Source organism: Triplophysa dalaica, chromosome 5, assembly GCF_015846415.1.
Source record: "Triplophysa dalaica isolate WHDGS20190420 chromosome 5, ASM1584641v1, whole genome shotgun sequence".
Lineage (NCBI taxonomy): Eukaryota > Metazoa > Chordata > Actinopteri > Cypriniformes > Nemacheilidae > Triplophysa > Triplophysa dalaica.
The window spans coordinates 14671081-14683786 of NC_079546.1; the positions used below are offsets into that span (position 1 = coordinate 14671081).

Here is a 12706-nt window from a genome sequence, read left to right on the forward strand (position 1 = left end):
GGACTAGTTTTAGGCCTTGTCTACGAAACCGTGCATTGAATGCTTAAAGGTTTGGTTACCTTGTCATTATTTTCCACTCTATGGCTTAAAGCAGACTATGTTTCTGCTCGGTTTGGAACCGAGGTCCTCTCGCGTGTTAGGCGAACGTGATAATCACTACACTACAGAAACTCTGAATTTCGCATAAATTTGCCAGTAACAAATTTTAAGGTGTTTCAGGGCAAGGTTTTTCAGTTAAGGAATCTCAAACAATCATCTTAGTCTGGGACTAGTCTTAAGCCTTGTCTACGAAACCGTGCATTGAATGCTTAAAGGTTTGGTTGCCTTGTCATTATATTCCACTCTTTGGCTTAAAGTAGACTATGTTTCTGCTCGGTTTCGACTAGGGACCTTTCACGTCAGGAGAATGCGACAGTCACTAAAAGAACATAGTACGTGACATAATAGAGGCTGAATTTCGACAGTCTACAAAACCGTGCATTGAATGCTTAATGGTTTGGTTACCTTGTCATTATATTCCACTCTATGGCTTAAAACAGACTATGTTTCTGCTCGGTTTCGACTAGGGACCTTTGACGTCAGGAGAATGCGACAGTCACTAAAAGAACATAGCTTGTAACATAATAGAGGCTGAATTTCGGCAGTCTATAAAAACCGTGCATTGAATGCTTAAAGGTTTGGTTACCTTGTCATTATATTCCACTCTATGGCATAAAGCAGACTATGTTTCTGCTCGGTTTCGAACCGAGGACCTTTTGCGTGTAAAGCAAACGTGATAACCACTACACTTCAGAAACTCTGAATTTCGCATAAATTTGCCAGTAACAAATTTTAAGGTGTTTCAGGGCAAGATTTTTCAGTTAAGGAATCTCAAACAATCATCTTAGTCTGGGACTAGTCTTAAGCCTTGTCTACGAAACCGTGCATTGAATGCTTAAAGGTTTGGTTACCTTGTCATTATATTCCACTCTATGGCATAAAGCAGACTATGTTTCTGCTCGGTTTCGAAACGAGGACCTTTCGCGTGTTAGGCGAACGTGATAACCACTACACTACAGAAACTCTGAATTTGGCATAAATTTGCCAGTCACAAATTTTAAGGTGTTTCAGGGCAAGATTTTTCAGTTAAGGAATCTCAAACAATCATCTTAGTCTGGGACTAGTCTTAAGCCTTGTCTACGAAACCGTGCATTGAATGCTTAAAGGTTTGGTTACCTTGTCATTATATTCCACTCTATGGCTTAAAGCAGACTATGTTTCTGCTCGGTTTCGAACCGAGGACCATTTGCGTGTAAAGCAAACGTGATAACCACTACACTACAGAAACGTGGACAATTCCTGCGTACGTCGTCAAACTGGCGCTGGTTTAAAACAGACCACGCAAGTATTGTCTGACTTTGGCAAGAAACTTGCCAGTCACAAATTTGAAGGTATTCCAGGTCAAGTTTATTCAGGTAAGACATCTCGAACATTCATCTTAGTATGGGACTAGTCTTAAGCCTTGTCTACGAAACCGTGCATTGAATGCTTAAAGGTTTGGTTACCTTGTCATTATATTCCACTCTATGGCTTAAAGCAGACTATGTTTCTGCTCGGTTTCGAACCGAGGACCTTTTGCGTGTAAAGCAAACGTGATAACCACTACAAAACAGAAACGTGGACAATTCCTGCGTACGTCGTCAACCTGGCGCTGGTTTAAAACAGACCACGCAACTATTGTCTGACTTTGGCAAGAAACTTGCCAGTCACAAATTTGAATGTATTCCAGGTCAAGTTTATTCAGGTAAGACATCTCGAACGTTCATCTTAGTCTGGGACTAGTCTTAAGCGTTGTCTACAAAACTGGGCATTGCATGCTTAAAGTTTTGTTTAGCTTGTAATTACGTTTAACCATATGACTTAAAGAAGGCGATTATTCTGCTCGGTTTCGACTAGGGACCTTTCACGTCAGGAGAATGCGACAGTCATTAAAAGAACATAGTACGTGACATAATAGAGGCTGAATTTGACAATCCCAAAAAGCTTTCAATCAGGCCGATACGTAGTGCAGCTACGTTTTACACCGATGGCATTTGCTCTGGTTGACGCCAAAACCTGAAAACTGTTTCTGCTCGGTCTCGAACCGAGGACCCTTCGCGTGTTAGGCGAACGTGATAACCAATACGCTACAGAAACTCTGAATTTCGCATAAATTTGCCAGTCACAAATTTTAAGGTGTTTCAGGGCAAGATTTTTCAGTTAAGAAATCTCAAACACTCATCTTAGTCTGGGACTAGTCTTAAGCCTTGTCTACGAAACCGTGCATTGAATGCTTAAAGGTTTGGTTACCTTGTCATTATATTCCACTCTATGGCATAAAGCAGACTATGTTTCTGCTCGGTTTCGAACCGAGGACCTTTTGCGTGTAAAGCAAACGTGATAACCACTACACTTCAGAAACTCTGAATTTCGCATAAATTTGCCAGTAACAAATTTTAAGGTGTTTCAGGGCAAGATTTTTCAGTTAAGGAATCTCAAACAATCATCTTAGTCTGGGACTAGTCTTAAGCCTTGTCTACGAAACCGTGCATTGAATGCTTAAAGGTTTGGTTACCTTGTCATTATATTCCACTCTATGGCTTAAAGCAGACTATGTTTCTGCTCGGTTTCGACTAGGGACCTTTCACGTCAGGAGAATGCGACAGTCACTAAAAGAACATAGTACGTGACATAATAGAGGCTGAATTTCGACAGTCTACAAAACCGTGCATTGAATGCTTAAAGGTTTGGTTACCTTATCGTTATATTCCACTCTATGGCTTAAAACAGACTATGTTTCTGCTCGGTTTCGAACCGAGGACCTTTCGCGTGTTAGGCGAACGTGATAACCACTACACTACAGAAACTCTGAATGTCGCATAAATTTGCCAGTAACAAATTTTAAGGTGTTTCAGGGCAAGATTTTTCAGTTAAGGAATCTCAAACAATCATCTTAGTCTGGGACTAGTCTTAAGCCTTGTCTGCGAAACCGTGCATTGAATGCTTAAAGGTTTGGTTACCTTGTCATTATATTCCACTCTATGGCTTAAAGCAGACTATGTTTCTGCTCGGTTTCGAACCGAGGACCTTTTGCGTGTAAAGCAAACGTGATAACCACTACAAAACAGAAACGTGGACAATTCCTGCGTACGTCGTCAACCTGGCGCTGGTTTAAAACAGACCACGCAACTATTGTCTGACTTTGGCAAGAAACTTGCCAGTCACAAATTTGAAGGTATTCCAGGTCAAGTTTATTCAGGTAAGACATCTCAAACGTTCATCTTAGTCTGGGACTAGTCTTAAGCGTTGTCTACAAAACTGGGCATTGAATGCTTAAAGTTTTGTTTAGCTTGTAATTACGTTTAACCATATGACTTAAAGAAGGCGATTATTCTGCTCGGTTTCGACTAGGGACCTTTCACGTCAGGAGAATGCGACAGTCATTAAAAGAACATAGTACGTGACATAATAGAGGCTGAATTTGACAATCCCAAAAAGCTTTCAATCAGGCCGATACGCATTGCAGCTACGTTTTACACCGATGGCATTTGCTCTGGTTGACGCCAAAACCTGAAAACTGTTTCTGCTCGGTCTCGAACCGAGGACCCTTCGCGTGTTAGGCGAACGTGATAACCAATACGCTACAGAAACTCTGAATTTCGCATAAATTTGCCAGTCACAAATTTTAAGGTGTTTCAGGGCAAGATTTTTCAGTTAAGAAATCTCAAACACTCATCTTAGTCTGGGAATAGTCTTAAGCCTTGTCTACGAAACCGTGCATTGAATGCTTAAAGGTTTGGTTACCTTGTCATTATATTCCACTCTATGGCTTAAAGCAGACTATGTTTCTGCTCGGTTTCGAACCGAGGACCTTTTGCGTGTAAAGCAAACGTGATAACCACTACAAAACAGAAACGTGGACAATTCCTGCGTACGTCGTCAACCTGGCGCTGGTTTAAAACAGACCACGCAACTATTGTCTGACTTTGGCAAGAAACTTGCCAGTCACAAATTTGAAGGTATTCCAGGTCAAGTTTATTCAGGTAAGACATCTCAAACGTTCATCTTAGTCTGGGACTAGTCTTAAGCGTTGTCTACAAAACTGGGCATTGAATGCTTAAAGTTTTGTTTAGCTTGTAATTACGTTTAACCATATGACTTAAAGAAGGCGATTATTCTGCTCGGTTTCGACTAGGGACTTTTCACGTCAGGAGAATGCGACAGTCATTAAAAGAACATAGTACGTGACATAATAGAGGCTGAATTTGACAATCCCAAAAAGCTTTCAATCAGGCCGATACGCATTGCAGCTACGTTTTACACCGATGGCATTTGCTCTGGTTGACGCCAAAACCTTAAAACTGTTTCTGCTCGGTCTCGAACCGAGGACCCTTCGCGTGTTAGGCGAACGTGATAACCAATACGCTACAGAAACTCTGAATTTCGCATAAATTTGCCAGTCACAAATTTTAAGGTGTTTCAGGGCAAGATTTTTCAGTTAAGAAATCTCAAACACTCATCGTAGTCTGGGACTAGTCTTAAGCCTTGTCTACGAAACCGTGCATTGAATGCTTAAAGGTTTGGTTACCTTGTCATTATATTCCACTCTATGGCATAAAGTAGACTATGTTTCTGCTCGGTCTCGAACCGAGGACCTTTCGCGTGTTTAGGCGAACGTGATAACCACTACACTACAGAAACTCTGAATTTCGCATAAATTTGCCAGTAACAAATTTTAAGGTGTTTCATGGCAAGATTTTTCAGTAAAGGAATCTCAAACAATCATCTTAGTCTGGGAATAGTCTTAAGCCTTGTCTACGAAACCGTGCATTGAATGCTTAAAGGTTTGGTTACCTTGTCAATATATTGCTCTCTATGGCTTAAAGCACACTATGTTTCTGCTCGGTTTCGAACCGAGGACCTTTTGCGTGTAAAGCAAACGTGATAACCACTACACTTCAGAAACTCTGAATTTCACATAAATTTGCCAGTAAGAAATTTTAAGGTGTTTCAGGGCAAGATTTTTCAGTTAAGGAATCTCAAACAATCATCTTAGTCTGGGACTAGTCTTAAGCCTTGTCTACGAAACCGTGCATTGAATGCTTAAAGGTTTGGTTACCTTGTCATTATATTCCACTCTATGGCTTAAAGCAGACTATGTTTCTGCTCGGTTTCGACTAGGGACCTTTCACGTCAGGAGAATGCGACAGTCACTAAAAGAACATAGTACGTGACATAATAGAGGCTGAATTTCGACAGTCTACAAAACCGTGCATTGAATGCTTAAAGGTTTGGTTACCTTGTCATTATATTCCACTCTATGGCTTAAAGCAGACTATGTTTCTGCTCGGTTTCGAACCGAGGACCTTTTGCGTGTGAAGCAAACGTGATAACCACTACACTACAGAAACGTGGACAATTCCTGCGTACGTCGTCAACCTGGCGCTGGTTTAAAACAGACCACGCAAGTATTGAATGACTTTGGCGAGAAACTTGCCAGTCACAAATTTGAAGGTATTCCAGGTCAAGTTTATTCAGGTAAGACATCTCGAACATTCATCTTAGTATGGGACTAGTCTTATGCCTTGTCTACGAAACCGTGCATTGAATGCTTAAAGGTTTGGTTACCTTGTCATTATATTCCACTCTATGGCTTAAAGCAGACTATGTTTCTGCTCGGTTTCGACTAGGGACCTTTCAAGTCAGGAGAATGCGACAGTCACTAAAAGAACATAGTACGTGACATAATAGAGGCTGAATTTCGACAGTCTACAAAACCGTGCATTGAATGCTTAAAGGTTTGGTTACCTTATCGTTATATTCCACTCTATGGCTTAAAGCAGACTATGTTTCTGCTCGGTTTCGAACCGAGGACCTTTTGCGTGTAAAGCAAACGTGATAACCACTACACTTCAGAAACTCTGAATTTCACATAAATTTGCCAGTAACAAATTTTAAGGTGTTTCAGGGCAAGATTTTTCAGTTAAGGAATCTCAAACAATCATCTTAGTCTGGGACTAGTCTTAAGCCTTGTCTACGAAACCGTGCATTGAATGCTTAAAGGTTTGGTTACCTTGTCATTATATTCCACTCTATGGCTTAAAGCAGACTATGTTTCTGCTCGGTTTCGACTAGGGACCTTTCACGTCAGGAGAATGCGACAGTCACTAAAAGAACATAGTACGTGACATAATAGAGGCTGAATTTCGACAGTCTACAAAACCGTGCATTGAATGCTTAAAGGTTTGGTTACCTTGTCATTATATTCCACTCTATGGCTTAAAGCAGACTATGTTTCTGCTCGGTTTCGAACCGAGGACCTTTTGCGTGTGAAGCAAACGTGATAACCACTACACTACAGAAACGTGGACAATTCCTGCGTACGTCGTCAACCTGGCGCTGGTTTAAAACAGACCACGCAAGTATTGAATGACTTTGGCGAGAAACTTGCCAGTCACAAATTTGAAGGTATTCCAGGTCAAGTTTATTCAGGTAAGACATCTCGAACATTCATCTTAGTATGGGACTAGTCTTATGCCTTGTCTACGAAACCGTGCATTGAATGCTTAAAGGTTTGGTTACCTTATCGTTATATTCCACTCTATGGCTTAAAGCAGACTATGTTTCTGCTCGGTTTCGACTGGGGACCTTTCACGTCAGGAGAATAAGACAGTCACTAAAAGAACATTGTACGTGACATAATAGAGGCTGAATTTGACAATCCCAAAAAGCTTTCAATCAGGCCGATACGCATTGCAGCTACGTTTTACACCGATGGCATTTGCTCTGGTTGACGCCAAAACCTGAAAACTGTTTCTGCTCGGTCTCGAACCGAGGACCTTTCGCGTGTTTAGGCGAACGTGATAACCACTACACTACAGAAACTCTGAATTTCGCATAAATTTGCCAGTAACAAATTTTAAGGTGTTTCATGAAAAGATTTTTCAGTTAAGGAATCTCAAACAATCATCTTAGTCTGGGAATAGTCTTAAGCCTTGTCTACGAAACCGTGCATTGAATGCTTAAAGGTTTGGTTACCTTGTCAATATATTGCTCTCTATGGCTTAAAGCACACTATGTTTCTGCTCGGTTTCGAACCGAGGACCTTTTGCGTGTAAAGCAAACGTGATAACCACTACACTTCAGAAACTCTGAATTTCACATAAATTTGCCAGTAACAAATTTTAAGGTGTTTCAGGGCAAGATTTTTCAGTTAAGGAATCTCAAACAATCATCTTAGTCTGGGACTAGTCTTAAGCCTTGTCTACGAAACCGTGCATTGAATGCTTAAAGGTTTGGTTACCTTGTCATTATATTCCACTCTATGGCTTAAAGCAGACTATGTTTCTGCTCGGTTTCGAACCGAGGACCTTTTGCGTGTGAAGCAAACGTGATAACCACTACACTACAGAAACGTGGACAATTCCTGCGTACGTCGTCAACCTGGCGCTGGTTTAAAACAGACCACGCAAGTATTGAATGACTTTGGCGAGAAACTTGCCAGTCACAAATTTGAAGGTATTCCAGGTCAAGTTTATTCAGGTAAGACATCTCGAACATTCATCTTAGTATGGGACTAGTCTTATGCCTTGTCTACGAAACCGTGCATTGAATGCTTAAAGGTTTGGTTACCTTGTCATTATATTCCACTCTATGGCTTAAAGCAGACTATGTTTCTGCTCGGTTTCGACTAGGGACCTTTCAAGTCAGGAGAATGCGACAGTCACTAAAAGAACATAGTACGTGACATAATAGAGGCTGAATTTCGACAGTCTACAAAACCGTGCATTGAATGCTTAAAGGTTTGGTTACCTTATCGTTATATTCCACTCTATGGCTTAAAGCAGACTATGTTTCTGCTCGGTTTCGAACCGAGGACCTTTTGCGTGTAAAGCAAACGTGATAACCACTACACTTCAGAAACTCTGAATTTCACATAAATTTGCCAGTAACAAATTTTAAGGTGTTTCAGGGCAAGATTTTTCAGTTAAGGAATCTCAAACAATCATCTTAGTCTGGGACTAGTCTTAAGCCTTGTCTACGAAACCGTGCATTGAATGCTTAAAGGTTTGGTTACCTTGTCATTATATTCCACTCTATGGCTTAAAGCAGACTATGTTTCTGCTCGGTTTCGACTAGGGACCTTTCACGTCAGGAGAATGCGACAGTCACTAAAAGAACATAGTACGTGACATAATAGAGGCTGAATTTCGACAGTCTACAAAACCGTGCATTGAATGCTTAAAGGTTTGGTTACCTTGTCATTATATTCCACTCTATGGCTTAAAGCAGACTATGTTTCTGCTCGGTTTCGAACCGAGGACCTTTTGCGTGTGAAGCAAACGTGATAACCACTACACTACAGAAACGTGGACAATTCCTGCGTACGTCGTCAACCTGGCGCTGGTTTAAAACAGACCACGCAAGTATTGAATGACTTTGGCGAGAAACTTGCCAGTCACAAATTTGAAGGTATTCCAGGTCAAGTTTATTCAGGTAAGACATCTCGAACATTCATCTTAGTATGGGACTAGTCTTATGCCTTGTCTACGAAACCGTGCATTGAATGCTTAAAGGTTTGGTTACCTTATCGTTATATTCCACTCTATGGCTTAAAGCAGACTATGTTTCTGCTCGGTTTCGACTGGGGACCTTTCACGTCAGGAGAATAAGACAGTCACTAAAAGAACATTGTACGTGACATAATAGAGGCTGAATTTGACAATCCCAAAAAGCTTTCAATCAGGCCGATACGCATTGCAGCTACGTTTTACACCGATGGCATTTGCTCTGGTTGACGCCAAAACCTGAAAACTGTTTCTGCTCGGTCTCGAACCGAGGACCTTTCGCGTGTTTAGGCGAACGTGATAACCACTACACTACAGAAACTCTGAATTTCGCATAAATTTGCCAGTAACAAATTTTAAGGTGTTTCATGAAAAGATTTTTCAGTTAAGGAATCTCAAACAATCATCTTAGTCTGGGAATAGTCTTAAGCCTTGTCTACGAAACCGTGCATTGAATGCTTAAAGGTTTGGTTACCTTGTCAATATATTGCTCTCTATGGCTTAAAGCACACTATGTTTCTGCTCGGTTTCGAACCGAGGACCTTTTGCGTGTAAAGCAAACGTGATAACCACTACACTTCAGAAACTCTGAATTTCACATAAATTTGCCAGTAACAAATTTTAAGGTGTTTCAGGGCAAGATTTTTCAGTTAAGGAATCTCAAACAATCATCTTAGTCTGGGACTAGTCTTAAGCCTTGTCTACGAAACCGTGCATTGAATGCTTAAAGGTTTGGTTACCTTGTCATTATATTCCACTCTATGGCTTAAAGCAGACTATGTTTCTGCTCGGTTTCGAACCGAGGACCTTTTGCGTGTGAAGCAAACGTGATAACCACTACACTACAGAAACGTGGACAATTCCTGCGTATGTCGTCAACCTGGCGCTGGTTTAAAACAGACCACGCAAGTATTGAATGACTTTGGCGAGAAACTTGCCAGTCACAAATTTGAAGGTATTCCAGGTCAAGTTTATTCAGGTAAGACATCTCGAACATTCATCTTAGTATGGGACTAGTCTTATGCCTTGTCTACGAAACCGTGCATTGAATGCTTAAAGGTTTGGTTACCTTGTCATTATATTCCACTCTATGGCTTAAAGCAGACTATGTTTCTGCTCGGTTTCGACTAGGGACCTTTCAAGTCAGGAGAATGCGACAGTCACTAAAAGAACATAGTACGTGACATAATAGAGGCTGAATTTCGACAGTCTACAAAACCGTGCATTGAATGCTTAAAGGTTTGGTTACCTTATCGTTATATTCCACTCTATGGCTTAAAGCAGACTATGTTTCTGCTCGGTTTCGACTGGGGACCTTTCACGTCAGGAGAATAAGACAGTCACTAAAAGAACATTGTACGTGACATAATAGAGGCTGAATTTGACAATCCCAAAAAGCTTTCAATCAGGCCGATACGCATTGCAGCTACGTTTTACACCGATGGCATTTGCTCTGGTTGACGCCAAAACCTGAAAACTGTTTCTGCTCGGTCTCGAACCGAGGACCTTTCGCGTGTTTAGGCGAACGTGATAACCACTACACTACAGAAACTCTGAATTTCGCATAAATTTGCCAGTAACAAATTTTAAGGTGTTTCATGGCAAGATTTTTCAGTTAAGGAATCTCAAACAATCATCTTAGTCTGGGAATAGTCTTAAGCCTTGTCTACGAAACCGTGCATTGAATGCTTAAAGGTTTGGTTACCTTGTCATTATATTCCACTCTATGGCTTAAAGCAGACTATGTTTCTGCTCGGTTTCGAACCGAGGACCTTTTGCGTGTAAAGCAAACGTGATAACCACTACAAAACAGAAACGTGGACAATTCCTGCGTACGTCGTCAACCTGGCGCTGGTTTAAAACAGACCACGCAACTATTGTCTGACTTTGGCAAGAAACTTGCCAGTCACAAATTTGAAGGTATTCCAGGTCAAGTTTATTCAGGTAAGACATCTCAAACGTTCATCTTAGTCTGGGACTAGTCTTAAGCGTTGTCTACAAAACTGGGCATTGAATGCTTAAAGTTTTGTTTAGCTTGTAATTACGTTTAACCATATGACTTAAAGAAGGCGATTATTCTGCTCGGTTTCGACTAGGGACCTTTCACGTCAGGAGAATGCGACAGTCATTAAAAGAACATAGTACGTGACATAATAGAGGCTGAATTTGACAATCCCAAAAAGCTTTCAATCAGGCCGATACGCATTGCAGCTACGTTTTACACCGATGGCATTTGCTCTGGTTGACGCCAAAACCTGAAAACTGTTTCTGCTCGGTCTCGAACCGAGGACCCTTCGCGTGTTAGGCGAACGTGATAACCAATACGCTACAGAAACTCTGAATTTCGCATAAATTTGCCAGTCACAAATTTTAAGGTGTTTCAGGGCAAGATTTTTCAGTTAAGAAATCTCAAACACTCATCTTAGTCTGGGACTAGTCTTAAGCCTTGTCTACGAAACCGTGCATTGAATGCTTAAAGGTTTGGTTACCTTGTCATTATATTCCACTCTATGGCATAAAGCAGACTATGTTTCTGCTCGGTCTCGAACCGAGGACCTTTCGCGTGTTTAGGCGAACGTGATAACCACTACACTACAGAAACTCTGAATTTCGCATAAATTTGCCAGTAACAAATTTTAAGGTGTTTCATGGCAAGATTTTTCAGTTAAGGAATCTCAAACAATCATCTTAGTCTGGGAATAGTCTTAAGCCTTGTCTACGAAACCGTGCATTGAATGCTTAAAGGTTTGGTTACCTTGTCATTATATTCCACTCTATGGCTTAAAGCAGACTATGTTTCTGCTCGGTTTCGACTAGGGACCTTTCACGTCAGGAGAATGCGACAGTCACTAAAAGAACATAGTACGTGACATAATAGAGGCTGAATTTCGACAGTCTACAAAACCGTGCATTGAATGCTTAAAGGTTTGGTTACCTTGTCATTATATTCCACTCTATGGCTTAAAGCAGACTATGTTTCTGCTCGGTTTCGAACCGAGGACCTTTTGCGTGTGAAGCAAACGTGATAACCACTACACTACAGAAACGTGGACAATTCCTGCGTACGTCGTCAACCTGGCGCTGGTTTAAAACAGACCACGCAAGTATTGAATGACTTTGGCGAGGAAATTGCCAGTCACAAATTTGAAGGTATTCCAGGTCAAGTTTATTCAGGTAAGACATCTCGAACATTCATCTTAGTATGGGACTAGTCTTATGCCTTGTCTACGAAACCGTGCATTGAATGCTTAAAGGTTTGGTTACCTTGTCATTATATTCCACTCTATGGCTTAAAGCAGACTATGTTTCTGCTCGGTTTCGACTAGGGACCTTTCAAGTCAGGAGAATGCGACAGTCACTAAAAGAACATAGTACGTGACATAATAGAGGCTGAATTTCGACAGTCTACAAAACCGTGCATTGAATGCTTAAAGGTTTGGTTACCTTATCGTTATATTCCACTCTATGGCTTAAAGCAGACTATGTTTCTGCTCGGTTTCGACTGGGGACCTTTCACGTCAGGAGAATAAGACAGTCACTAAAAGAACATTGTACGTGACATAATAGAGGCTGAATTTGACAATCCCAAAAAGCTTTCAATCAGGCCGATACGCATTGCAGCTACGTTTTACACCGATGGCATTTGCTCTGGTTGACGCCAAAACCTGAAAACTGTTTCTGCTCGGTCTCGAACCGAGGACCTTTCGCGTGTTTAGGCGAACGTGATAACCACTACACTACAGAAACTCTGAATTTCGCATAAATTTGCCAGTAACAAATTTTAAGGTGTTTCATGGCAAGATTTTTCAGTTAAGGAATCTCAAACAATCATCTTAGTCTGGGAATAGTCTTAAGCCTTGTCTACGAAACCGTGCATTGAATGCTTAAAGGTTTGGTTACCTTGTCAATATATTGCTCTCTATGGCTTAAAGCACACTATGTTTCTGCTCGGTTTCGAACCGAGGACCTTTTGCGTGTAAAGCAAACGTGATAACCACTACACTTCAGAAACTCTGAATTTCACATAAATTTGCCAGTAACAAATTTTAAGGTGTTTCAGGGCAAGATTTTTCAGTTAAGGAATCTCAAACAATCATCTTAGTCTGGGAATAGTCTTAAGC

General features: G+C 41.0%; 7 non-coding genes across 7 annotated transcripts; all 7 read right to left on the reverse strand.

Annotated features, from left to right (window-relative positions):
• Nucleotides 1-2812: 2812 nt before the first annotated feature.
• On the reverse strand, nucleotides 2813-2885 carry trnav-aac (transfer RNA valine (anticodon AAC)). Its single transcript has one exon. It is a non-coding gene; the product is annotated as a tRNA-Val (tRNA).
• Nucleotides 2886-5356: 2471 nt separating this feature from the next.
• Nucleotides 5357-5429, reverse strand: trnav-cac (transfer RNA valine (anticodon CAC)). Its single transcript has one exon. It is a non-coding gene; the product is annotated as a tRNA-Val (tRNA).
• An 881-nt stretch (nucleotides 5430-6310) lies between these two features.
• Nucleotides 6311-6383, reverse strand: trnav-cac (transfer RNA valine (anticodon CAC)). The gene has a single exon. It is a non-coding gene; the product is annotated as a tRNA-Val (tRNA).
• Nucleotides 6384-7360: 977 nt separating this feature from the next.
• On the reverse strand, nucleotides 7361-7433 carry trnav-cac (transfer RNA valine (anticodon CAC)). The gene has a single exon. It is a non-coding gene; the product is annotated as a tRNA-Val (tRNA).
• Nucleotides 7434-8314: 881 nt separating this feature from the next.
• trnav-cac (transfer RNA valine (anticodon CAC)) lies at nucleotides 8315-8387 on the reverse strand. The gene has a single exon. It is a non-coding gene; the product is annotated as a tRNA-Val (tRNA).
• A 977-nt stretch (nucleotides 8388-9364) lies between these two features.
• Nucleotides 9365-9437, reverse strand: trnav-cac (transfer RNA valine (anticodon CAC)). The gene has a single exon. It is a non-coding gene; the product is annotated as a tRNA-Val (tRNA).
• Nucleotides 9438-11559: 2122 nt separating this feature from the next.
• On the reverse strand, nucleotides 11560-11632 carry trnav-cac (transfer RNA valine (anticodon CAC)). The gene has a single exon. It is a non-coding gene; the product is annotated as a tRNA-Val (tRNA).
• Between the last annotated feature and the right edge of the window lie 1074 nt (nucleotides 11633-12706).